General features: G+C 43.4%; 1 long non-coding RNA gene across 1 annotated transcript in view; it reads left to right on the plus strand.

Annotated features, from left to right (window-relative positions):
• LOC126477832 (uncharacterized) overlaps positions 1-26,966 on the plus strand; it is a 491,696-nt gene that overhangs the window by 199,719 nt on the left and 265,011 nt on the right. The window contains exon 2 of the long non-coding RNA XR_007587435.1: positions 2,187-2,262. This is a non-coding gene — a long non-coding RNA (uncharacterized LOC126477832). The remainder of the gene's footprint in view (positions 1-2,186; positions 2,263-26,966) is intronic.

A 26,966-nucleotide genomic window follows, 5' to 3' on the forward strand; every position in this document is an offset into this window, starting at 1 on the left:
CATTGTATGTGTACATGATAACAAAACCCAGGCCAAATGAAAAACACGTATCACAGTAAAGGGTGTCCAAATAGTTGCATCGGTACACAGTGCATCCCTCTCTGGTGGCAACGTGCGCCTGTTCTACAAGCAACTATCAAGAAGGTGCCGAATGCCATCCTGCTGTAGACTGTCCCAAGGGACATGCGTGTTTCTTTGCAATTCGGCAATGATTCTAGCAGTTTCTGGAGAACGAATAAGTTTCCGCTAGATCATGACCCATATGTTGGTTGGTTGGTTTGGGATGAGTGGACCAAACAGCGAAGTCATCGGTCCCACTAGATGACCGAAGGATGGGGAAGGAAGTCGACCGTGTCCTTTCAAAGGAACTATCCCGGAATTTGCATATGTCCGGACGCGGGGTTGAACCGTCGTCCTCCCGAATACGAATCCAGTGTGCTAACCACTGTGCCACCTCTCTCGGTGTCCCATATGTGTTCATTTGGAGAGAGATCTGATGATCTTGCTGGCTAGGGCAGCTCCACGTCACGAAGAGCAGCAGCATTATGTGAGCGTGCGTTGTCCTGCTGAAGAAGCACATCAGTTTCCTCTGGAAGAAATGGCAGTAGCATGGGGATAATAGCCTGTGTAGTGTAACGGGCACTGATTACATTACCCTGCAGAAACACCGGATGTGACCTCCAGTTGTAACTGCCACTTGTCCCTCCCTCCCCTCTCCCCAACCCCCCACCCACACACAACATGAGTTGCAGGATGGTACCTGTGTGTCGTGGACGAGTGCACTCTAGAATAGACAGTCACCAGGTCTATGCCTTAAGCTTTTGTGTCCGTCACTCGCTTACAGACAGAGCTTACTCTCATCATAGAAGACAGTAGAGAGCCTTTCCATTCTGCAGTCGACTCTTACGTGACACGATAGTAGCCATGTTCGGTGGTGTGGTGGTATCAGTGGTAGCCTGGACTTGGCGCAAAATTATGTTAAACAGACGGTTCCCAGTGCTCCCTCATGACGCTGCAGGTGAAACATGTACCTGGATTTCGTCCATGGATGATGTTTGATTGGCCACCGCTGTTCACACCATCTTGTATTTGGATTTCGTCCATGGATGAAGTTTGATTGGCCACTGCTGTTCACGTCGATCTTGACGTGCGTCGGTACTACGCGGACGTCCGAAACCTGGTCTATGGGAATGTTCCACAGACCACTGTTGAAAGCACCGACACATACATTGTGCCCAAAATGTCCAGCATCCGGGTCAAAACAGAGGGTGCATAGGCAGGCATCTTAGGCGAAGATTGGTGACCAACAGAACGTTTGCTTAAACGGTCGTTGCGAATCGCCATAAAGACCACACATGATGGCCCATACGCCAGACGAAGGGCTCTAATCCAATCCGGGACTCACCTCTCTCCTGCCGGGCGTTATGGCCTAGCGGTTGTAGGCGCTTCAGTCCGGAACTGCGCTGCTGCTACGGTCGGAGGTTCGAATCCTGCCTCGGGCATGGATGTGTGTGATGTCCTTAGGTTAGTTAGGTTTAAGTAGTTCTAAGTCTAGGTGACTGGTGACCTCAGATGTTAAGTCCCATAGTGCTCAGAGCCATTTGAACCATTTGAACCTCTCTAGCTCCCTGGGCGTTAAGCTGTACAACTTCGTGCGTTAAAAGCACAAACAGGTAGCATTCCCTTGGCTTATAGTTTGGCACAACAAATCTTCAGTCCCTGTAACCAAGGTCGCTAACGCGCTGCAGTGCCGTGGCGCACGACTCAGAAGTAGCTGGATCGAATCCTGGTGGTGGAAGAAATATTCACTGCCCGAATATCGTCGGCAAGGGAAGAGAGGCGTTGTGGAGTTACCCTAGTGATCTCCACACTTTGCGCCGACGTCCTGAATTGGATTCCATACTGCTCTGCAGTGCCTCATGGAATGAAGGTACGTGTTAAGATGTTGACCCTTCCATCGGATGGGGACGTTCCAGTATCGCTTTACACCCTCTCCCTCCTGTCATATAACACACACACACACACCTAATAGTCACCTCCTCTCAATAGACACGGCAGCGAGTCATGTAAGCCCTCCCCTTGTGCAGCGATGAGACAATGCGACGACTTCCGCTCCTCACTGGGAGCAGTCGCGGCAGCTGCGAGTGGCTGGCTTGTGTTAACGCGGCCCTTCCCGTGTGTTGCAGGAGGTCGCCCACCCGCATCGCCCGGCCGCCGTCCCCCTGGACCGCTGGCTGCTGGTGCTGACTGCCCGCTCCTCTGGTAAGTCCTACTCGCCTCTCACTTGTGCTTGCACAGGAACAACACTTGTCCCGGGAAAGAATACTTCAATATTCTTTCCTTATAACACATTACAAAATCTTCTGTTCGTATCTTAATTGCTTCTAGTCCACGCTTCGCCTCTCACAAGGCTGCATTCCAGACGAATTCCGTTAGAAAAGAAAAACATTCCAACACTTAAATTTGTATTCGATGTTAAAAAATTTTCTCCTTTTCAGACACAATTTTTTTCTGTTCGCAGTCTCTATTTTATATCCTTTCTATTTCGGGCATCGTCACTTATTCCGCCACTCACACAGCAAGACCCATCTACCATTCTTAGTGTTTCATTTCCTAATCTAATTACTTCATCTTCGCCTGATTTGATTCCACTACCGTTGTCTCACTTTTGTTGATATTCATCTTCTAACTTCTTTTCGTATATACATAACTAAAAGTTCGTTAACATTTGAAAACGCTCTCATTCATGAAATAATTGATGTAGAGAGGTAAAACTTGACTAAAATAAAATTAAATAAACGATAACAAGTGCAAAAATCGCCAACGGATGGATCTGGACAGCGGGATGCTGCTTTTCAAACGCCGGCCGGAGTGGCCCAGCTGTTCTAGGCGCTACAGTTTGGAACTGCGCGTCCGCTACGGTCGCAGGTTCGAATCCTGCCTTGGGCATGGATGTGTCTGAAGTCCTTAGGTTAGTTAGGTCTGAGTAGTTCTAAGTTCTAGGGGACTGATGACCTCAGCAGATAAGTCCCATAGTGCTCAGAGCCATTTGAACCATTTTTGCTTTTCAAACTGTTAGCGTGACGAGTGAAAGGTATTCCGGTATTTTACAGAATCGCATCATCCCTAGCCTGGCTGATGGACATCTTCTGGAAGGTATGACATTTATGCAGGATGGCGCTCCTCTATATTGCTACATACGTGAAAGATCTTGTGCGCACATCATTTGGTGAGGATCGCGTGCTGAACTGCCACTTCCGTCATGTTTGCCCTCCCAGGGCAGACTTAAATCTGTCTGACTATTGATTGTGGGGTTACCTAAAGTCTACCGCAATCGTTTGACTACATTAGGAATGCTAAAAGACAACACCCGACGCCAGTTCGTTACTATACCTACTGATATGCTGTACAGTGCTGTTCACATTACCCCTCGACCATAAATAGAAATATTGTTCTTCGGAATAATATAAACAATAACTGTTTAAAAGGTACCACACTGGTAAAGACGATGTTGAGCAGACATATATAGAACACTTGTGGCCAGTTAAGGTTGGAAATAACCTCGAACTGGCCTACAAAAGACACCTAAGCTACAGCGCATCCTCTTCGCAAGAGATTCCCATCATCCTCTTACGATTTTACTTTTGTGTACTACTTTGTACACAATGGTAATGAGAGGTGGGGTATAAAGTGGTCCAGCAACTGTTGCCTAGAGAAGTTGGACAGGAGAAGAAATGATTAACGAACGGGTAAATATAATAAACATAAGTCTTACTTATAGTTTTCTCCAAGCATTGCGAAGAACCTTTAAAAAAGAACAAATAGCAATAAAGTCCAACTTTTACAAGAGCCAAAATAAAGAGTGTCGTGCAGTGTGAGTCTCCTACTACTAATGCACAAAAGAACTTTCTAAGGGTGACTAAAACTGCAGACTGTCGAAGACTGCGAAGACTGGGCCATGTAGCTGCAGCCGGTCAGCCTCTATCGCGGCGGCAGACGGCGCTCGTAGTCGCAGCCACCGAAAGCTTGGCTCAGCGGGCGCGCGTCATTGGGTCCCCTGGATTCCAGTGCAACCGCTATCGGCGTCTGTCGGAAATGTGCGTTTCCGTTGCCACCTGTGAGACGCCAGTGGGAGTGGCAGCGACCTCTGATACCACACATATGTCACTGGTTTAGCTGGCTGTTTCATTAAAGCTTCCCCGTGAGGGTAATGAAAGAAAAAAGACGTTAATTAATGATCTTCAGAAAAGTGATTACGTTACAATTCGATCTGAACTTGAGCCTTACAAACCCATTAGTTTCTTAGCAAGAAAGCCAGGCAAACAAAATTATTTAATTGTTAATTCTATGCTGTAAAAGTTCACAATATTTTTAGGTTAAAATTTACCCGAACGTCAATATTAGTTTTTATAAATGCATGAACAAGGGGTTTTTAATACTCGAGGTCGATTTTAGCCAAAATCTAGCACGCTACAAACGCGCCGGGGCTTAGGAGGATTTTGCAGTGGAATTTCAGGCTGTTCCCAGCTTGGTAGACCCAGCTTGGTTTACACCCTGTGTACAGTTTGATTCTGTAACGATATTACAAATTTTCAGGGTTAGTGGAGAAGCATATGTGTATCAGTTTGGGATAAGGAATCCTGCTGCAGAAACGACGAGTCGAAAGTTATGTGTGAACGTCATTCTGACACATCTGACAGTGGACGACATGTGCCGGTACTGTCGTTGCTAAGGTATCCACTTGTTATTCATCAATGAATGTGGTTCCGACAAGATGGAGCCCTCACTTTGAATTGAGGACTCGAAGAATGCAGGCCGGTGTGGCCGAGCGGTTCTAGACGCTTCAGTCTGGAACCGCGCGGCCGCTACGGTCGCAGGTTCGAATCCTGCCTCGGGCATGGATGTCCTTAGGATAGTTAGGTTTAAGTAGTTCTAAGTTCTGGGGGACTGATGATCTCAGATGTTGAGTCCCATAGTGCTCAGAGCCATTTGAATCATCTGATTCGAAGAACATCTGAATCAGACATTCTCTACAAAGTGGATACGCAAAGCAGAGCTTGTTTCGCGGCCAGCACGTCCACCCCATCACGTCGCACATTATATCACCTTGTAGGGCCATGTGAAAAACCTTGGGTACGAGACGCCTGTCGAGACTGAAGAGGACCTACTAGCAAGAATTCTCGTTTCCTACGGTACTGGTCAAACGACAATAGGGATACTGGAATGGGTACGACAGAACTTCCCTCGACGATGCCATAACTGCATTGACGCGGGGGGAAGGCAGTTAGAAGAGCTGTTGAAAATGATGCAGTCTGCGAAACTTGTGCAGGTAAATGGAATTCATTATTGCTGTACGACAGACTTAGAATTTTCGGTCTCTTTGACATCAAGTTACGTGCACCATTACTAGTCAATCAACAATGGAAATTGCTAGAGGGTATTGGGGAGTATTCAGCGGAATTTCTGTTCCGCATGATCAGAGTTCGGAAGCTCGGGTCCCTAATTTGAGTGCTGCGCGAGGCTAAGGCGGAACTTGATTTCGGTTATATCGTTCGACTCTGTAGTTTCTGGATTATAGTACCTTAACTGAAATGGGTAAGTTTACCATTCTCCATCATCCGTAAAAGTTTATAACATCATGGAAAGAATGATAAAGTGTATAAAACCAAAAGTTCTATATCCTTATTAAAAAGAAAAGAAAACGCGATTCGTCTCCTAAACAATGTGAGTAAGGGTAGTAACACAGAGAAATCTATTTTCGCGTCTGGCTCACAAAGCTATGTGAGGGGGAGAACAGGGGCGCCAGAACCAATGCATGCAATACATGACGAATAGGAAAGAACTGAATCAGGTAGTAGGCTCTCTCTCTATATAGATCTCTTTGAAACACACACACTCATACACACACACACACACACACACACACACACACACACACACACACACACACACACACAATCTTTGTGTTCAGCGACCAGAGAGCTTACAAATTCAACCATTGGGAGGATACGGTATTAAATTGGAGGAAAGCACAACGAAATCAAGCACATTTTGCTGATCTGTAAGTAAATAAGTTATTTAATTAGTTGGTTTCATGTTCCAAGGATCATTTTGCAAGAAAAATCGTAATGATGTAGAACTAGTCATTTTGAACTCATTCGCCAACTAATTAGTATATACTACTTGGTAACATTTACCCTACCCACCACCTTTTACACATTACAGTAACAGAAGTTCTTCTACGGAACAGAAGGGGTCAAAGAGAAACTTTTTCCGTTTGACAGACAGCAAAGTAAAATTTGAAAACAATGTGTGTCAGACATTTTGTATTAATGGGAAAGTGATCAAAAATTTTACTTGCAGCATTGTGCACCCCTTTTTGTACTAAAGAAAACCTTAATGCGAAGTAATGACTGTCAGTTTTTCTTCTAGTGTTGTGATTAAGCACATCATTGTTCCCTTTGAAATATAATGGATTATTTACAACTAACTTCATGAACGAATAATTTGAGCTCCACATATTATTCTTACAACACGTTGCTGAGTAATTAAGAGTTTCTTTCTCAAAAATGAATTACTCCAGAACATTATTCCGTGTGGCATTACTGAATGGAAATATGCAACATGTGTTAGCTTACTGCCTTGTCTCTCCCCATGGTCTGAAATGATTCTGATTGTCGCTGAACTGTGTTGTTTTAGGAGTTCCAAAATGTGCTTTTACCAGTTTAAATTCTGATCAATATGAGTATGTGAGAATTTTGAAATTTCCACTCACTGGTGTAGTTGATGTGCATAACTGAATATGTTGTGTCTTTTTAAAACTGAAGGTGAGATCATTCGTAATCAATCATATTTTTGAGAACATTGTTCAACATTTCTTCTGTTTCTGTATCTATGCTTGGACTGAAACTTGGTGGCATATTAAAACTGTTTGCTGTTTGCTGGACCGAGACTCTAACTCGGGACCATTGCCTTTCACGGTCGAATCTGTGAAATTCGGAAGAGAGGAGACGAAGTACTGGCGGAAGTAAAGCTCTTAGGATGGGTCGTGAGTCGTGCTTAGGTAGCTCAGTTTGTAGAGCTGTTGCCTGCGAAAGGCAAACGTCCCGACATAGAGTCTCGATCCGGCACACAGTTTTAATCTCCCAGGAAGTTTCATATCAGCGCACACTCCGCTGCAGAATGAAAATTTCACTATTCTTGACTTGATTACAATACTATTGTCATCTGCAAAAAGAACGAACTCTGCTTGTTGAGTGTTAGACGGAAGATCGTGTACATACACTACTGGCCATTAAAATAGCTACACCAAGAAGAAATGCAGATGATAAATGGGTATTCATTGGACAAATATATTATACAAGAACTGACATGTGATTACATTTTCACGCAATTTGGGTGCATAGACCCTGAGAAATCAATAATCACAACAACCACCTCTGGCCGTAATAACGGCCTTGATACGCCTGGGCATTGAGTCAAACAGAGCTTGGATGGCGTATACAGGTACAGCTGCCCGTGCAGCTTCAACACGATACCACAGTTCATCAAGAGTAGTGACTGGCGTATTGTGACGAGCCAGTTGCTCGGTCACTATTGACCAGACGTTTTCAATTGGTGAGAGATCTGGAGAATTTGCTGGCCAGGGCAGCAGTCGAACATTTTCTGTATCCAGAAAGGCCCGTACAGGACTTGCAACATGCGGTCGTGCATTACCTGCTGAAATGTTGGGTTTCACAGGGATCGAATGAACGGTAGAGCAACGGGACGTAACACATCTGAAATGTAACGTCCACTGTTCAGAATGCCGTCAATGCGAACAAGAGGTCACCGAGACGTGTAACCAATGGCACCCCATACCATCACGCCGAGTGATACACCAGTATGGCGATGACGAATACACGCTTCCAATGTGCGTTCACCGCGAGGACGCCAAACACGGATGCGACCATCATGATTCTGTAAACAGAACCTGGATTCATCCGAAAAAATGACGTTTTGCCATTGGTGCACCCAGGTTCGCCGTTGAGCACACCATCGCAGGCGCTCCTATCTGCGATGCAGCGTCAAGGGTAACCGCAGCCATGGTCTCCGAGCTGATAGTCCATGCTCCTGCAACCGTCGTCGAACTGTTCGTGCAGATGGTTGTTGCCTTGCAAACATCCCCATCTGTTGACTCAGGGATCGAGACGTGGCTGCACGATACGTTACACCCATGCGGATAAGATGCCTGTCATCTCGACTGCTAGTGATACGAGGCCGTTGGGATCCAGCACGGCGTTCCGTATTACCCTCCTGAACCCACCGATTCCATATTCTGCTAACAGTCATTGGATCTCGACCACCGCGAGCAGCAATATCGCGATACGAGAAACAGCAATCGCAATAGGCTACAATCCGAACTTTATCAAAGTCGGAAACGTGATGGTACCCATTTCTCCTCCTTGCACGACGCATGACAACAACGTTTCACCAGGCAACGCCGGTCAATTACTGTTTGTGTATGAGAAATCGGTTGGAAACATTCCTCATGTCAGCACGTTGTAGGTGTCGCCACCGGCTCTGAAAAGCTAATCATTTGCATATCACACCATCTTCTTCCTGTCGGTTAAATGTCGCGTCAGTAGCACGTCATCTTCGTGTTGTAGCAATTTTAATGGCCAGTAGTGTATTAAATGAGAAACAATAGTGGACCTAAGGCTGAGGCTTGGGCAACCCCATACATGGTTTCTTTCCAGTCAAAATTACGTCCCCAGACTAAACTGCCTGAATTACTATGCACGATTTTCTGCCTTCTTTTGGTGAAGTATGACATTATCAATTGGTCGGCTATATATCAATCCCAGGAAACTAATTCTACTGTGTCTCAGGCACACTTACGTGCTTCCATGGCCGCAGGGACTGCCGCGTTCCCGACATTACGTGGCTGAGATCCCATTACTCACACTTGGGTTTTGCCCGGCGGAGGAGACGAGTGCGTCGTTAAAATATGGAGAGGAGAGCGCGGAGACAAGAGAGCGGCTCCTTAATTACGTCGCAGCAGAGGAGTTTACGAGCCGGCGCGTCCTGCGGGGCCTATAATCGGGAGGCGCGCAAGCGCCAAAATAAAGATAAACGATGACGGCAATTAATTATTCTCCGATAGCGACGAGCGAGGCGCGGTGGAATCATTACGGCGATCAATCACCCTCGGCCGCGCCCAGCCTAAGCCGGCCGTCCGCGCGCAACGCGCCGATCGTGTCAGCGCCTCGCTGCTCGTTATGCGCCGCCGCTGACCTTTCACACTTCCTCCCTCACTCCCAAACTTCCTGCATGTTCTTATGCAGCCTTCTGTGTCATCCGTTATTCTGTTCTCCCTTTTTCTCTTCATCTCTGCCGAACGCAAAGGTCGCAAACGCTTTAATATTATATTGAACAGATTTATTTGTGTTTCTTTCTTTCAGTAATGGCGGAAGTTCATAGATTAAACTGCATAAGATTTAATATTAGGATTACATGCATTTTCTGAGTCACGAGTACCTATGATTACTGCTACAGTCATCAATATATTTATCTATGACATTGTAATGATAAAGCCGGCCTGAGTGGCCGTGCGGTTCTAGGCGCTACAGTCTGGAACCGAGCGACCGCTACGGTCGCAGGTTGGAATCCTGCCTCGGGCATGGATGTGTGTGATGTCCTTACGTTAGTTAGGTTTAAATAGTTCTAAGTTCTAGGCGACTGATGACCTCAGAAGTTAAGTCACATATTGCTCAGAGCCATTTGAACCACCTGTAATGATAAAGTGGAGTGCGACGGGCGGAAAATAAGTGCGGTTGGAGAGTTCACACGAATGTGCATATACAAACGTTCGTTAAAAAATGTTAGTGCAAATTTTGGCTCTCACGTAAGTCTCAGGGGATGATTTCCACACGTGGTGCATTAGTACACTGTTCCACACCCGCGTATTAGTTATAGTTTTTGAATTAATATTCTCAGACATGAGTACAGTTTATGCTAGGGGAACAAAAATTAGGCGATTATTATAGCAAAATCATTTTTCACGACACAGTTCAATCACTATTTATTGGCGTCGTCCTTTTCTTTCACACAATGAAATTAGCACTGGTGAGACGATTTACAGTTTTACTTTAATAATAATTTGACTCCGAGCCCCCAATAGCAGTAATGTATGCTGCTACAATTACTCACTCTATTCGAACAGAACCACAAGTCCCACTGTCCTCTTTGTTCTAACAGTTTTAACGCGAAATCACAGATCGCCACATGTTCACTTACGCCGATGTATACCTGGAAATTCGCACTCACACAAATAATCCTAGCACTTCCAGTTCACCAAATATATGCTTGCACATTTGCACCATTAAACAACAATACTCTCTGTCGAAATAAATCGGCGCGAAAAAATTCTTATTCAAACGACCACATGGGCCACCCACAAGTGGGGCTCGCTCGCCACACACCCGCTAAGCGACTGACCAGTGACTGATCCCTGGCCAAGACGGCCGCTCGCTTATATAGGCTCGCATGTCTACCCCCCCACCCTCCCCCCCCCCCCCCCCTTGGTTATGCAAGTACCAGTCTCTCCAGTTAAGGTTACAAATTTTGACACATACATACCTCAACAGAAATAAGTACACCATCGGAACCGCGCTAAAAAGTACATCTTATTTACTATATTACGTTAATTTCTAGGATTATTCCATCGCCCTTAAATCAAGTTTCAGTTTTTGCAAAATTTCGCCACCTAGCGCATATTTGTTTGTTTACATCTGTGCTGCAAAGTTTCAACATAAAACTGCATATAGCACTGTTTTTAGACGTAATCTATAGCGATCTACACATTGCGCTACTCAAAATCTCCATATCTATAATAATTAATTAATTATGGGCGATAAATGTTAATAATAATTTGTAAACAATGAAAACTATTGCAACTTAAGTGTAGAGTATATCTTAACTAGTTTAAAATACGTGTGATGCCACCCATAACATTATATAGTGCCGTTCTTTACGTCATGAATTTTCTATTGAATTTTATAAACAATTTCCCATCAAACTTTGCTTATTGCTCTTTACGAGCTTAATTATTTATGAATCTTAACGTATGACTACGGCACTCGATCCGCTGTGACGAGACGCTTTTAGTGAGTGCTCGCACATCCCTGTAAGTTGTTATTTACTATTTTTATTAATCTTTCAGTATTCGTGATGTTAACCGATTTTCAAGTTACTATAACTTTTGCGTCTCGAGACTTAAAATAAAGATCGATCTTTCAGAAGGTGCATGTTGCTGACCACAATCCACTGCCGCATTGCTCTTCACCGTAAGTTACATAGTTTTCGCGTAATGCGCGAAAAACCAAACAATGCCCCAAGCTGCGGGCCATCCGACCGACACGTTGCAAATCTCGCGCGGGCGCGCCACGCGCTTCCGCGAATGGCGCACCATGTCGCGCGCTCGCTCCCCACAAAGCAATCCTTGCATACTAGACTAATTCATCTAGTAACGGTGGTTTGTTCCGTCACAGGAGACACACTTATTTTCATAGGTGTGTGTCGTCCATTTGTAAGGACACGTGAAAGAGGTTATAGAGGCCGAAATCAGCTGATTGTGCGGTAATAAATCGTTAGATAATTACAACCAAATTAAGGAAAACAGTCGTCACGTAATACGAGGGGTGTTCAATAAATAATGGTTCAAATTTTTTTCTGGGACAATTTCGGTTGAAAAAATGGGGAATATGTTGTGGGATATAGTAAGTAACTACCGCTTCAGCACATAAATTTACGACTGGTGGCAGCGCTACACGATTCCTTCAAGATGGAGTCTTTAATGCAGTATGTTCCAAACAGAGAGTTTCTCTTGTCGGAACACCTGAGCATCGCAGATACTGATACGCGCTTGCAGAATGTACGGGGGCACAACAGTGAACAAAAGCACGGTGAGTCGTTTGGCCAGGCGTCTGGCATCAACGGAACGAGATCGCGCAAACCTGTCCGATATCCTGCCTGCCGGCCAGCCGTACATAGCTGTGTCTCGTGCAGTGTTAGAAGGTGCAGACACTCTCATTCGAGGTGATTGACGAATCACAATCAAACATCTCGCTGTTTCACTGGACGTCTCTGTTTGTAGTGCTGACAAACTCGTACAACAGTTGGGCTACTTAAAGCTGTGTACCCGATGGGTCCTCGCCGCCTAACAGAAGACCATAAAAAGCAACGAAGGACCGCCTCTGCGAAACTGCTTGCGCGTTACGAGATTGATCGTGACAATATTATTGTTGCAGCAAGACGTTGACTTCAACGTCGAGCAGTCGAATGGTTCCACGCGGGCATACAGGCCCTCCCAGTGAGGTGGGGGAAGGCCGTCGCATTGAACTGAGATTATGTTGAAAAATAGGGTTCTGTAGCCAAAAGAGTGGACAATAATGTGGTGTTTGAAATCCTGAATAAAGCCAACCTGCTTTCAGGAAAAAAATTGTTGCATTGCTTATTCATCATCCTCCGTACCCATTAAACATATTTTCATAAGAAAGTTTTCAGGTCGGAAAACATTACTCCTTTTTAATTCCATTTACCATTTTCGGTCTGTAAGATGATCCTCGGACAAAGACCCCAGTTGCCGTGACGTGCCGGTGCATGGGGAACCTGTCACGAACTTCCAGCTTGTTCTTATAAAGCTATCCATGTCATTCGTTACCCTTATCTCACTTTTCCTTTTCAACTCTACCCAACTGAGTGGTCTCAAGGCAATAAATTTCGAAATATAAGTATTCCAGTTCTTGACATCACTACGTTGAGCAGAGATAAAGAGGACAGTAGAGGAAAGAGTTACGAATATCATGGATGGTTGTGTAAAAAAGTTCATGACAAGTACCAGCCGCCACTACACAGCGGCTCCTCATGCCATCTGGAGCTTTGGTCTCGTGATGCTCTTATAAATCTTCCGTCTAAAAAGTTCCGAGACTGTTTTCGTTCCTGGCTTATTTGCGAGATCAGCGCAGTAATTACAGTGACAGCTTGAACTACTTAACTACAAACACCAGATATGCATTCAGTCAGTTCTGAGCAGACAGCGTTAAGTAATGAACATGCGGCCATAGAGTGTCAACGTTGTGTCAGAAATCACAGTGGAGCAACATCGCTTAACTAAGGTGTTCGAGGCATTCTCCAGAATAGTTGGAACATGAGAAAACTATGTACAAAGTGTGCCCGACACACCGTGACTCTCGAACGAAAACAACTACTTTTCGAAGCCTGCTGCAACTTTCTTGAAATACAAATCACGGACATTTCTTTTCCGGAGAATATCATCGAGGAGGACGAGATTTGGTTTTATGAAAATGAACCTACGATAAAACGAAAAAATGCAGAAATTCACAGGAAGATCATGAAGGGGCAACACACTGATGGTACAACCAACTTCGGAACCAGTGTGACGCGTCTGTTGAATAACATCCCAAAGAAGGGCTTTTCTGACAGTTTTACATTGTTGCATGAACATTCTATGTGCTGTATTGAAGTGGGGAGAGACTATGTAGAATACCTGAAACCTTAAAATCACCGTCTTAACTTGGCTCTATTTTTTTATTAATCGAGTCCTCATACTTTTTGGACTGACGATGTAGAGGCAAACCAATAAACAGAAATAAAATTAAAAAATGTCATTGATCTCCTTTTTATCAAAATATTAAGTACGATAGCAGTATTCTGTAATGATGCGAAAATTATTAGATATTAAACGATTATCTTCTCTGTTTATTACATTTGTGAACACCTTTCATTACAAGTGTTGCCTTTTGTCACTGTCTTTATTGCTAACATAACATATTGTTAGAATGGAAAGAACCTTCCACTCTGCAGCAAAATGTGCGCTGTTTTGAACCTACCTGGCAGATTAAAACTGAGTTACTGACTGCAGTGCGGTACATCGTCTTTCGCGGACGACGAATCCTCCTACTAACCGATATCTCTGTGTGTGGCTGACGACCCATTCACATAGCTTCAGTTATATAATTTTACAAGCTTAAAACGAACTCTCCCGCATAATGTACTGGACTAGCAGGCCTGGAAGAGCAAATATCATGAAGTAATGGCGTAGCCACCGTCTAGGGGCTATAAGCGGAGAATCCTTCTCTCCGTTTAACCAAGATTTATGTAACTGAAATACCTACCTTCCCTGATGCATAAAGACTAACTTACTGTTGAGTGGAAAAATCTAGAAAATGTCTTTATACCGGAGTGGGTAAAAAGTGCCTGGTAATGATCGTGGTTTAAAGCAAAGGTCTCCTCAACCCGAAGGTTGACTTGAACACTGAAGTGTTAGCGGCGTGGTGATAGCGCAATGTCGTGGTTAAAGCACTCTTCGTACACAGTGCAATTTGGCACTTCTCACATTATCAAAGCAGTTTTCCAGGGATGAAAAAAGTGACAGGACAGAAAAAAACTTGGACTGAATGTGAATTGAATGGTCAACCTTTTGATATCTACTTATTTTTTAAGTGTTAGTCTTTTCTAGTAGTATTTGGAGTACAGCCCGATGTGCAACTGTATCATGGATCATTACATGTCCGAACAAGAAGAGAATAGAAGCTTTCGAAATGTGGTGCTAGAGAGGAATTCTGATGATAAGATGGGATAGGTCGAATAGTGTGTGTGTGTGTGTGTGTGTGTGTGTGTGTGTGTGTGTGTCTGTGTGTCTGTGTGTCTGTGTGTGGGAGCAGAGAGGGGATGTAGGGAATGAAAGTTTTAGAGGCGGAGTAAGGCTTGGGTACAGTCAATGTAGGCTGCAGTAGTTATGCTGAAGTTGATTCTCGTATGGCCTGGTCAAGACTCCGAAGGACGGGTTCAGCCACGTAAGTGACAACATTTCTTCTTTCCTTTGTTAGGTGTGCGAGGTGTGTGTTAAGTATATCTGTGGAGTGTAGTGACTGAAAGGGACATGTGTAGTGTTGTGCTGAGAAAAGACAAAGAGTGAAACCCTTTGTGAGCACGTAGTCTACCCGTCTCGAATAGCGCGAAGGGGGCCGCTGGTCTTAACGTCCCCATCCGACGAGCAAGTCACCATCAACGTGTCACGTACCCTCACCCTATGAGACACTGCGGAGAGGTTTGGAATTTAATCCAGGAATAGGAGCTCTGCCAGTCAGGAACTCTCCTCCCGTTATCGGCAAAATCTACATCTATATCTACATACATACTCCGCAATTCACCATACGGTGTGTGGCTGTGGGTACCTCGTATCACAACTAGCATTTTCTATCCCTGTTCCACTCCCAAACAGATCGAGGGAAAAATGACTGCCTATATGCCTCTGTACGAGCCCTAATCTTTCTTATCTTATCTTTGTGGTCTTTCCGCGAAATGTAAGTTGGCGGCAGTAAAAGTGTACTGCGGTCAGCCTCAAAAGCTCGTTCTCTAAATTTCCTCAGTAGCGATTCACGAAAAGAATGCCTGCTTTCCTCCAGCGACTCCCACCCGAGTTCCTGAAGCATTTCCGTAACACTCACGTGATGATCAACCCTACCAGTAACAAATCTAGCCGCCCGCCTCTGAATTGCTTCTATGTCCTTCCTCAATCCGACCTTATAGGGATCCCAAACGTTCGAGCAGTACTCAAGAATAGGTCCTATTAGTGTTTTATAAGCTGTCTCCTTTACAGATGAGCCACATCTTCCCAAAATTCTACCAATGAACCGAAGACGACTATCCGTCTTCCCCACAACTGCCATTACATGCTTGTCCCAGTTCATATCGCTCTGCAGCGTTACGCCCAAATATTTAATCGACGAGACTGTGTCAAGCGCTACACTACTAATGGAGTATTCAAACATTACGGGATTCTTTTCCCTATTCATCTGCATTAATTTACATTTATCTACAGGGTGTTACAAAAAGGTACGGCCAAACTTTCGGGAAACATTCCTCACACACAAAGAAAGAAAATATGTTATGTGGACATGTGTCCGGAAACGCTTACTTTCCATGTTAGAGCTCATTTTATTACTTCTCTTCAAATCACATTCATCATGGAATGCAAACACACAGCAACAGAACGTACCAGCGTGACTTCAAACACTTTGTTACAGGAAATGTTCCAAATGTCCTCCGTTAGCAAGGATACATGCATCCACCCTCCGTCGCATGGAATCCCTGATGCGCTGATGCAGCCCTGGAGAATGGCGTATTGTATCACAGCCGTCCACAATACGAGCACGAAGAGTCTCTACATTTGGTACCGGGGTTTCGTAGACAAGAGCTTTCAAATGCCCCCATAAATGAAAGTCAAGAGGGTTGAGGTCAGGAGAGCGTGGAGGCCATGGAATTGGTCCACCTCTACCAATCCATCGGTCACCGAATCTGTTGTTGACAAGCGTACGTACACTTCGACTGAAATGTGCAGGAGCTCCATCGTGCATGAACCACATGTTGTGTCGTACTTGTAAAGGCACATGCTCTAGCAGCACAGGTAGAGTATCCCGTATGAAATCATGGCGGTGAATCGAGGAAGTACAGTACATACTGACGAAACTAAAATGAGCTCTAACATGGAAATTAAGCGTTTCCGGACACATGTCCACGTAACATCTTTTCTTTATTTGTGTGTGAGGAATGTTTCCTGAAAGTTTGGACGTACCTTTTTGTAACCCCCTGCGTATTTAGAGTTAGCTGCCATTCTTTACACCAATCACAAATCCTGTCCAAGTCATCTTGTATCCTCCTACAGTCACTCAACGACGACACCTTCCCGTACACCACAGCATTATCAGGAAACAGCCGCACATTGCTGTCCACCCTATCCAAAAGATCATTTATGTAGATAAAAAACAACAGCAGACCTACCACACTTAAAATACTTCTTCCACTACCACGTTTCGAACCGGCTTACCACTGGGTCAGACGTCACAGTACAGGCGTACGTTAGCAGCGACCTTGCGTGCGGAGGCGAGTTGTGTAGAGATGAAGGGACTCGAATACTATAAACTAGTGTGTAGAGCTGCAACATATCAGTCTTCGGAATGAAGATCCCGACATTCTGACACTTGCTGCTAGTTAACTATCGGACCGTGCCACGATGTAACCGAAAAGTGTAACCACCGAGCCAGGTATTAATGTGCGGCGTCACATCGAGGTGCTGTAAGTCTGTTTGGATTTCGCACTCGGCTGGCTGCTTTCAGCGATCGGCCCCAGTGTTTGGTATTTTATGGGCGGAGTGTGAGGCCTTATCCCTTGCTGGCCGCAGCTGCCTGCCGACATCGCGATATCTCTGTCAGGGCGGCGCTGACGCCTCGCCTCCTCGGGCGGCCACATGTCTGCTGGGGACGCATTGTCTGGAAACTGAGCCCTGGGTTCCCGCGAGCAGTGACAATGAGTCGGCGCCCCCTTGTTGTGATCGACGGACGGCTCACTCCCAGAGCGGCCCCGAAAGCCCAGCGGAGCAGACGACCGCAGCGGCTGCGGCCGCAAACACTCGGCCGGGCTGAAAACCACCTGGCGGGCCGACAATAGCCCCGCAGGTATCTGGACCGCCTTCCGCCCTTGCGAGGCCCAGTTTCTTGCCGGCTCCTGGCGTCTTCATTGGGACGCAGCTCCGCCGCATTCACGAGACGGCGCGCTGCCGCATTCATGGCCGCAGGCCCCCATCCCCGTTGTCGGCCGCGATTTGTGATTCGCCGGCTGCGGTTCAGTTGTGCGTGCGACGCCACCGTCGAGGGAAGCGGGACCGCGTAAGTGGTCCAGTACCGCAGCCACAGCACGCGTGCGGACTGTGCTGTCCGCCGACCGCAAGTGAAACACTTTGCCCCCAATCCCATGTCGTGTGCGTTAGTTCTTGGTGCGAGCAACGTGTTTTATTTATAGTGCTGTGTTCTCTTTTTGCAAAAACCCGCAAGGAATGCTATCAACTCGGGATTTCATACCACTCGTCCCACATTTTCAGCGAAAGGTATGAGTTGACACGATTATTATTATTATTTTCGTATCCAGGACAGTACAGTATAGTTATTGACAAGCTCATATCGTATCTTCAGTGTATACAAAAGATTTTTTTTACATGTCAAATTGAATTTAAGACAAAAATTCGGCAGTCTTGGTTGCTGCAACATTTGTTGAAACCAGACCCTCTAGCGTGCAGGATTGAGGCAACCTCGGGCAAACCAAGAGGTGTTCAGCTCTTGAAGTTCTCTACTTTCGCAGGTTACATCTCCCGTTAATGTAGCCTCACCGCTTCTAGAGCCGCGTCACTCCAGTTTACAGACAGTACACAGTCTTCCACGTCTGGTATGGTATTTGGTAACCAGCAGCGGGCTCTTCCTTTAGGTTTTGGTTATTACTTGCAGTGCCTAGTTTCGTCACAGTTCTACTTGGCGAGCGGAAGGTGATGTAATGGTTCCAATTGTTCGAAGAATGCTCTTTCTCTATTTCAGTTGAGATGGTTATGTTATCAGGTTACAAAATCGTCTGTGGCATCTTTGAACCAGTAAAATTCTCCAGCTAGAAAACATTTCCCGTTATTTCATGCATAATGCCATAAAATAAAACAACTGTAATTTATAAAGCCCGAACTAGAGAGAACTATTTCTGTGTTATATCCGCAGTCCCTTCCACGCTTCGTCGCCATATCGTTTCGTGCATATCTCTGATGTAACATGAATACCCATAAAATTTCATAAACCTTTCATGTTATCCACACAGGATTCTCTGCAAGTGATGATATGTAAATGGAATAGTGAATTGCAGTACTGTTAACACAAATTACATGTTGTCTACCAAGATGAAAACGAAATTGGTAGTTGGCTTGCAGTCAACACTTCATTTACTTGCTATCAGTTACCAAAAACTGTGTGACATCTTACATGCTCCTACTACACGATGTACATCCTATACAAGGTGTTCAAGGAGGAATCGTCAGTACTCGGGAACATGTAAGGAACGATTATTCCAAGCGGAAAACTCTGGTAAACTTCGGTTGTAAGTTCCGTGTCTTATGAGTTATGAGCACTTCTTCATCTTCTATAATGTAAAACAAATCCCTTCAATTGCAAGCTCTTTGCTGTTCATAATTTTTGAGATGGTAGTACGGTCTAAAACAAGGAAATATGTCCAGTAAGCATGGGTTTTAAAGTACGTATCGAAAGAGCTATGAGAACTTGTTTATCTTCCCTGCTGCGAAACACATCTCTTCTACGGAACAAGTACTCATAGCTCTTAAGCTATGCATTTACAGCCCAGCTTTACTAGGCAATTTCTTTTTCTTTCGGTCCATATTACGTCCTCCCAAAATGTGAACACCAAGAGCGTGCAGTAGGTGAGACTTGTTTCACAGTATCGAAGATGAAGAAAAGCTTATGGCTCCTAAGGTATGCGTTTTAGAGCCTATACTTACTAGACTTTTTTGATTCGAATGATCGTTCCTGTCACATTCGTGAATACTGACCATTCCTTCTCTGTAAATATTGTTGACATGTTGAGTGCCCGTAGTCTTTTGAATAAAGGACGTTGGTGGAAATAAGCGAGAAGCCTTTCTATGTTTCCACCTTACCCTGTATGGACAGAAACTGGTTCCATCCAGTAACAAATTCTCCATTTTCATATAAAAAAAGTGAGCCTTTTGCCACATTTGAACCCAGCACCGGAAATGATAGTTCAAAACAAAAATAAACGTACGTCGTTTATCTAGCATTAATCTAACTCTCTTTTATATACCAGTTTATGAGTGTTGCAACTCCACACTAAAATGATGAATCAACTGCTGTACATACAAGCTTGAATTTTCTGTCTTATGATAAATGAATAAAGAAGCAAATAAGAAGTGTCTCTAAATACGACTAGCCCATGTTTGACGATTAATAGCAATTTTTTATGGCTAGCTGACGTCATCACCAATAGCTCTAGTTTACTACTAAAACATTCTACATTTACATATATAGTTTTCAAACCTTGTAAAATGAAAGGCAGAAGGCACTTCGCATCGTACCAGATTTTGAGGCGTCTTCCTGTCGCAGCCGCCTACGGAGCACGGGGCGAATGACTTCTTAACGACCTCTGTGGCCATTGTAAAAAGTCTAATCTTGTCTTCGCGGCGTCTTACGGGAGCGTTATGTAACTTGCTAAAGTATATTTCTAGATACTTATCTTCATAATGGTTCTTGAAACTCTATATATAGATATTCTCGGCGTCCATCTTCAATCGCCTGCCAATGCGGGCTTTTCAGCGTTCCCGCGACGCAATTCCGCGAATCAAAGAAAGCTGTGGAGATTTGTGCTGCCCTCCTTTGTACATGTTCAACATTTGCCTTTAGTCCTATCTGGTAGGGTCTCACACAACTGAGAAGTGTTCTAAGATGGATCACACAGATGTTCTGTAAACAGTCTTCTCTGAAAAACAGCCGCATTTTTCTAGCAACCCATCAATGAACTGAAGCCTGCTAGCTGCTTAACCCGTGCCTGGGTCCATGCGAGTATCGTTATTTCATATACCTACAAATTTCTAAACAAAGGTAATTGTACAAATTGACTGATTCCAGCCGACTATTTTTCTACGTTTTGTGAAATGCTCAGCTTTACATTTCCGTGCATTTAAAGCAGGTTGCCAATATTTGCACCGCTTTTAAATATTAACAATACTTAATTGGATACTTGTGCAATTATTTCAGTTAGTACGACTGCACAATCTGCAAAACGTCTGAGCCTGGTATTACTATTGTCTGTATGGCCCTAAATATACAGTGTTTACAACAAGGGTCACAATACTCTTGCCGGGACTCAGCTAAAATTAGGTCTACTTTTGTCAATGACTGTCCATCCAAGATAACATACTTCGCCCCATCTTTCGATAAATCCTCATTCTAGCCATGCATTTTGTTCGATACCAAGTATGATGGTACTTTTGTTAATAAACGTGGCTGTGGCAAAGAATCAAATGTTTTTCAGAAACATTTACATTCATTGCATCCAAAATCGCTGTTTAGAACGACGTAATTTAGTTATATGTCCCCATCCCTTCCTTTTGCTTCACGCTTCCCTCTGTACTTTATCCTTTGGCGAGCAGCAGTGAGCAAGTATGAAAATGATAAAGTTAATTGAATCTACTCATGGAGTACATGAATTGAAGGTTTGCCGTCGGAAGGACACTTCAAAGAAAAGAGAGTATGACATTGGGTTTACATCCAGACATATTAATTGTATCATTAAATATTAATGTGAATTCCTGTTAGAAAAATAAAATCGCCTCCTCTTACTGGTTGGTAAGTGTACCAGGCAGTGAAGGCTGATGAACGTACCAATGTTCGATAAGCTGACTGACCGTGAAAAGTCTTTCTTTAATTTACACTGTAAATAGTATTAGCAAAACTGAATCGGACTTCATATTTAAAGATTCAGGTTCTGTTCAGAAAACAATGCTCGAACAGCAAGACGCGATCCGTCTGACTAACTCCGAAAAATGTACGTAATCATTCCTGATGTACCGTCTCTAAAACAGAAAATACACAGCTTGAAAACATTTATGAGGAATTACTACATTAACGGTAGATATATTTATTAAATACGCCAAGTTATTATTCAGAACAGTATAAAATACAAGATTTGGCAGTTACTCGTACGTATGTGTGAACATTTTTTAATGACAGTACAGATAAATAAAAAAGGAATGTCTCATAATTTTATTTCTTACACTTGATTTCCAGCGTACACTGAATAACATTTTATAATCCTTTAAAGGTATCCAATCAAGATTCTTTGCGAGTAATAGTATGTAAAGGGGTCAGTTATTTGTTGTTCTGCTACGATAAATACCCGTTTTTTACATGCCGTGGTATAAAAACTGTAGTTGTTTAAATATAACGGTATATCTTTTTATTGCTGCTTTGAAGATCGCATCAGACGTATTCTAATGTTTGTGAAGAATCCTCCGTAAAAGATGCAGGAAATGTGCTAAAATCAGTTTCGTGTTCTTTATTGTGCATATATTGCACAAATAGCTTAAGGCGAAAGGCAGAACAGTTCCTCTGAAAGGGCACAGACGCTTTCTTTCCCCGTCGTTCCGGATTCTGAGGTTGTGCTCCCTCTCTAATGACGTCGCCGTCGACGGGACGGTAAACTTTTGTGTTCATCCCTTCCTCTATTATACGTTTATGAGACAGTGGAGGTCAAACTGCTGATCCTACGCAGTTCGGGCCTTCACTTACCGCACTGCGTGTTCCTTTGCCGAATAGTTTGACTGTACACTTTAACAACGTATATGATGTAGTTGTGTTGTTATAACCAAGCGAATGCCGGTAGAAACATCGACATATCTAAAACACTTAAATGCATATTTCTTTGGTCACCTGGGTACGACGAGAACGATTATTTTTGCAGAGTCACACTTTCTTTTAATCTGTTATAAAATAAAGTTTATGAAATACGAAGTGTGTGAAGAAAGCGACGATACTGATTTTTGTATCTAGTGAAGTTTTTATTTTTTTCCAGACAAGAATATTGTCCCTTCGAAGTATTTCCCTTAGGCAGCTATACACTGGCGAAGTCGTTGTTTCTAGTCTTTGTGTGTGTGTGTTTGAGGTTTACGGGCGCTAAACAGCGGGGTCATCAGCGCCCATCTAGTCTTTGTAGCAGCGCTGAAAGGCAACAACTAGGAGGGCCTTTAACATGTCGGTCAAATTCTTTCGAATGATCTCCAGACCACCAAAGTGACGTCCTTTTAAGACATTTTTCAATTTCGGGAAAAGAAAAAAGTCACAGGGATTCAGAACAGGTGAATAGGGGGCTGTGAAACAACAGGAATGTCTTTTGAGTTAAAAATTTCCGTGATGGAAGTGGCCGTGTGACAAGGGGCGTTGTGATGATGCAGCATCCATTGTCTGCAACTATGATGTCACTCGATTCACACTCTTCCTGGGCCTTTCAGGAACATCTTCGTAAAACACCTGGTTGACAGTATGTCTTGGAGTATCAAATCCTGCGGTCTAAAAAAGGAAATCAGCGTTATTTTGATCTTTGAGTCTCTCATTCGAGCTTTTTTTGGTCCAGGAGAGATCTCACTGTGCCACTCCTCACTTTGCCGCTTTGCCTCAGGATTTTACTCAAAAATCCAGCATTCATCACCTGCGATTGTACGTCTGAACCATTCGCGGTCATTGGCAGTCCTCTCAAGAAGATCAAAGCACACGTTTCTTCGATTCTCCTTCTGATCAATTACCGTCCTTTTCGGTATCACGTTGGCACAAGCCTTTCGCATGTGCAAAACTTCGCTGAGAATTTGATGTACGGTGAATAACTTACATCTATTTTCCTGAAAATTACAATCGTCTTGTAAACTTTCACTCACTTATTGTTAAACATAGCTCTAATCTCACAAGAGAACACACATTCGACGTTTTCGTCGGTTTTTGAATTTGAAGGTCTCCGTGAGCGGGGTTCATCTCCAGCTTATTCTCGGCCTTACATAAATGATTTGCGCCAACGAAAAACTTGTGCTCTTGATAAGGAACGTTCTCCACAGGTCTATTTCATCTTTTAAAAGGTCAGACTCGCGGATTGCCCAAGTTTTACAAAAAGCTTGAAGGCATTACGTCGTTCTAAGTTCCGCTGTTATATTTTCGTAACACTCAACAAAAACACGGTTTTACTGATGGCGCTCTCAAATCATGTGACTGCTGTACGGAGCTGAAACTCGGTCTGCGGAAATGGAAGGGATGAACACACCGGTCTGCACAAATAGACCAACACAAAGTTTCCACATCGCTCACAGTGTTGCCAGTCTCACAGTCTCATTACTTTTTTCACACACTGCGTATTACGGGTTCCTAGGTCATGACGGACAGTTAGCATTAATAATATTATTCTCTTGTTAAGTAATCATACATTTTCGAGGATACTGGTAGAAACTTAACGGCGAGCAGACTGCAAAGTTTCCACCTCATTCTTTTCGTAAAATAAAAATATAAAAAGGTAAAGCAGCATCCAGTGCAACATCTCGTCGTTCTAATCGTAAAAGAAAACCACTCCATATTTAAGCATACTAGGGAAAATACCGCACTGCTGCTGGAAGAACATTGTTCCTGGAAGCACAGAAAAAACTTTCTGTCCCTCATTTTTGTTTTAAAAAAGTTCACTTAATATGCGTAAAAATCAGCGGCACTTCGGCATCTCTTTAAAATCAATTCTATTCCAAATTATGCCTTTCAACACAGTCGAATGTACCAAATAGCTAATAGAAAAGGAAATGATCCATATAGTGCTGTAGTGCTGAAAATGAAACAGAAAAATGAAATAGATATCGCATATTTACATGAATTTTTACCAATCGTAATTGGTCAACAGGCGTATTCGAAGAGAAAGGAATTGAAGATACTGCTACTGTATCTATAACATAATAACGGGCATGTCATGAGAATGTTTCTCGCCAAAGCACTTCTGAATCAAGTACCTCAAGTACAAAATAGAAATCAGGAAATCATTCTTAACAACTAAAGGCCTAAAACTTAGTATCACGTGCATAGAATGTTACGATATCGTGAAAGCTTTATGAAATGTCTCCAACATAACCTGAATACTCAGTTCATCAGACACACTTATGAAGCAGATCAGTGGCGGGGGAGAAGGGTGGGTATGTCTGTAATACTACGTTGTCAATGGACCTTTGGAAACGAAATGTGTGCTGTTTGTGCTGAGTACATTCTGACGAGTCTCGATACATATACCGGTTCCACTGGAACACATGTACAGGGAACTGTGTGTAAATACACTATGAGGCCGGAGTACATTCTGACGAGTCTCCATACATATACCGGTTCCACTGGAACCCATGTACAGGGAACTGTGCGGAAATACGCTATAAGGCCGGTGCCAGAATCGGCAAGTTTTCAGAGTACAGAAAAATTCCTGGTTAACGAATGAATCGAAAAAAATAATAAAATTAATTGTTCTATACTTTTTAAGGTTAAAATCCTTTTTAACTTACAGCTAATAACTAAGAGTTTCATGAAAGAGAATGATTATCAAAATATAAAATTCATTTTCTGCAGGCAAATAACCTTATAAAAACATGCACGACTCAAATTTAAGGAAAGCTACATTGTAGCTTTATGTTCCGGGAACCTGCCGAAAACCAGTAATGAAAAATGAAATCGAGGATCTGTTAGAAGACGATCGGGCTTAGGAAAGATGAAGGCGCCAGAGAGGCATCTCTGACGTAGTCTGCGCTTAACGATGAAGCGAAAGAAAGAAAAAGAAGAGTACAAGACGTTCTTAATACTCAGGAAAAAATATATATTAACTATAGGGAAAGACGGTTAATATACAGTATATAAAAGAAACGGTAAAGGATGTTAATAGTTATAGAGGAATTTCACTTCTTCCCATCCTACACAAAATTATGTCTCAATGTCTGCTGGACCCAGCACAGCAAGAACCTGAATGCGGAACTCGTGGCTATGAAGCAGGTGATCAGGCCAGATACGAGGAGATGCTGCCCAAAACAAATTTTAGTTCTGAAACTAATTCCCATTCATCAAAAAAATTATTACAAGAAAATAGTTTGTACCTTCGTAGATTTTTTAAAAAAGCTTATGATTCACTGCAGCAAGGCTGCAGCGGTTCCCGTCAGATAAGCAAAGTTAAGTGCTGTCGGGCTTGGTTAGCGGTTGGGTGGGTGACCGGCGATCTTTACCTAGAGCTGTTGGCAAGTCAGGTGCGCTCAACCCTTGTGAGTCCAACTGAAGAGCTACTTGTCTGGAAGGCTGACAACGGCCGGAACGGCCGTGTGCTGACCATATGCCCCTCCATATCCGCATCCAGTGATGGCTATCGCTTGAGGATGGCACGGCGGTCAGGTGATACCGTTGGGTCTTCAGGAGTCTGTTCTCACGGAGTTTATTTTTATGATTCACTGCGAGTTTTAGATAACAACGTCTGCAACCCAAAACCGCTGCAGATTATTAGCGAAACGCTAAATGGAACAAAATAGGGTTATAAGGTTCTATTCAGGGGAAAAATTTCGGAATGCTTTGAATTTAAAACAGCAGTGAATCTATTACTTTTCATGTGTGTTGGAAAAAGGATTTAACGTGTGGTGAAAACTGAAATCAGAGGTTAAAATCGACAGACCAATCAACTCAAGAATAACCAAAATTAGGGTAGACTGCATAGTTTTTGCAGAGAACGTAGCGTTTCTATGTCAGGACACTGAAACAGTGCAAATACAAATATAAGTTCTTAAAGAAGCAGCAGAAAGAGCAGCTTCAAGTATATGAGGGGTTCTCGTGTAGTGAAGAAGTGACATGGAATAACAGCAAGGAGAGACATTTAAAAGTGTACAACATTTATGCAGATATGAAAAAACGCAGTCTAAAATCCTACGGGCATGTTAAAAGAATGGAACTAACTGGTGTAACTAGAGAGCTTGTGGAATTCTATGAAATCCGAAGAAATGGCAAAATCGAGACAGTAAAACGGATCGGTGCGGTAAGAGTAGTTGAGAGGAGGAGGAAAAATACACCTTGATATACCAGACAGAAAAAGAAAATTAGGTAGAAAATTCACAAGTAGACAGTTGGTCTCACGAGAGGTAAAGAGCCCATTCCGAACTAATGATTGTAGTATGGGCACAAGGAAAAGTAAAAACTCCAAAAATGTCCTTTGCTGTACATTGCATGGTCCAACAGGGCTAAAACGTGAATAATAATAATAATAATAAGAAGCTTTTCAAAGTTGATGACAGCTGTTTGTTTATGAATAATCTTTTTAAAGTAGTAGACACGACCGAGCAAAAGGTCATTGTCGTTAGTGGGGAAAAATATTGTCGCAAATTGTAAGTCTTCTTAACATCAGCGGTCTAGTGCATTAATGATTATTTGGTAAATAAGAATTATATACGGTAGCTATAAATTCCGTATATATCGGTTTTATACTCTAAGTGCATGTGATTGTCTCGTTCATATTCACATGCCCATTGTAATCATAAG

This window comes from Schistocerca serialis, chromosome 1, assembly GCF_023864345.2.
Source record: "Schistocerca serialis cubense isolate TAMUIC-IGC-003099 chromosome 1, iqSchSeri2.2, whole genome shotgun sequence".
Lineage (NCBI taxonomy): Eukaryota > Metazoa > Arthropoda > Insecta > Orthoptera > Acrididae > Schistocerca > Schistocerca serialis.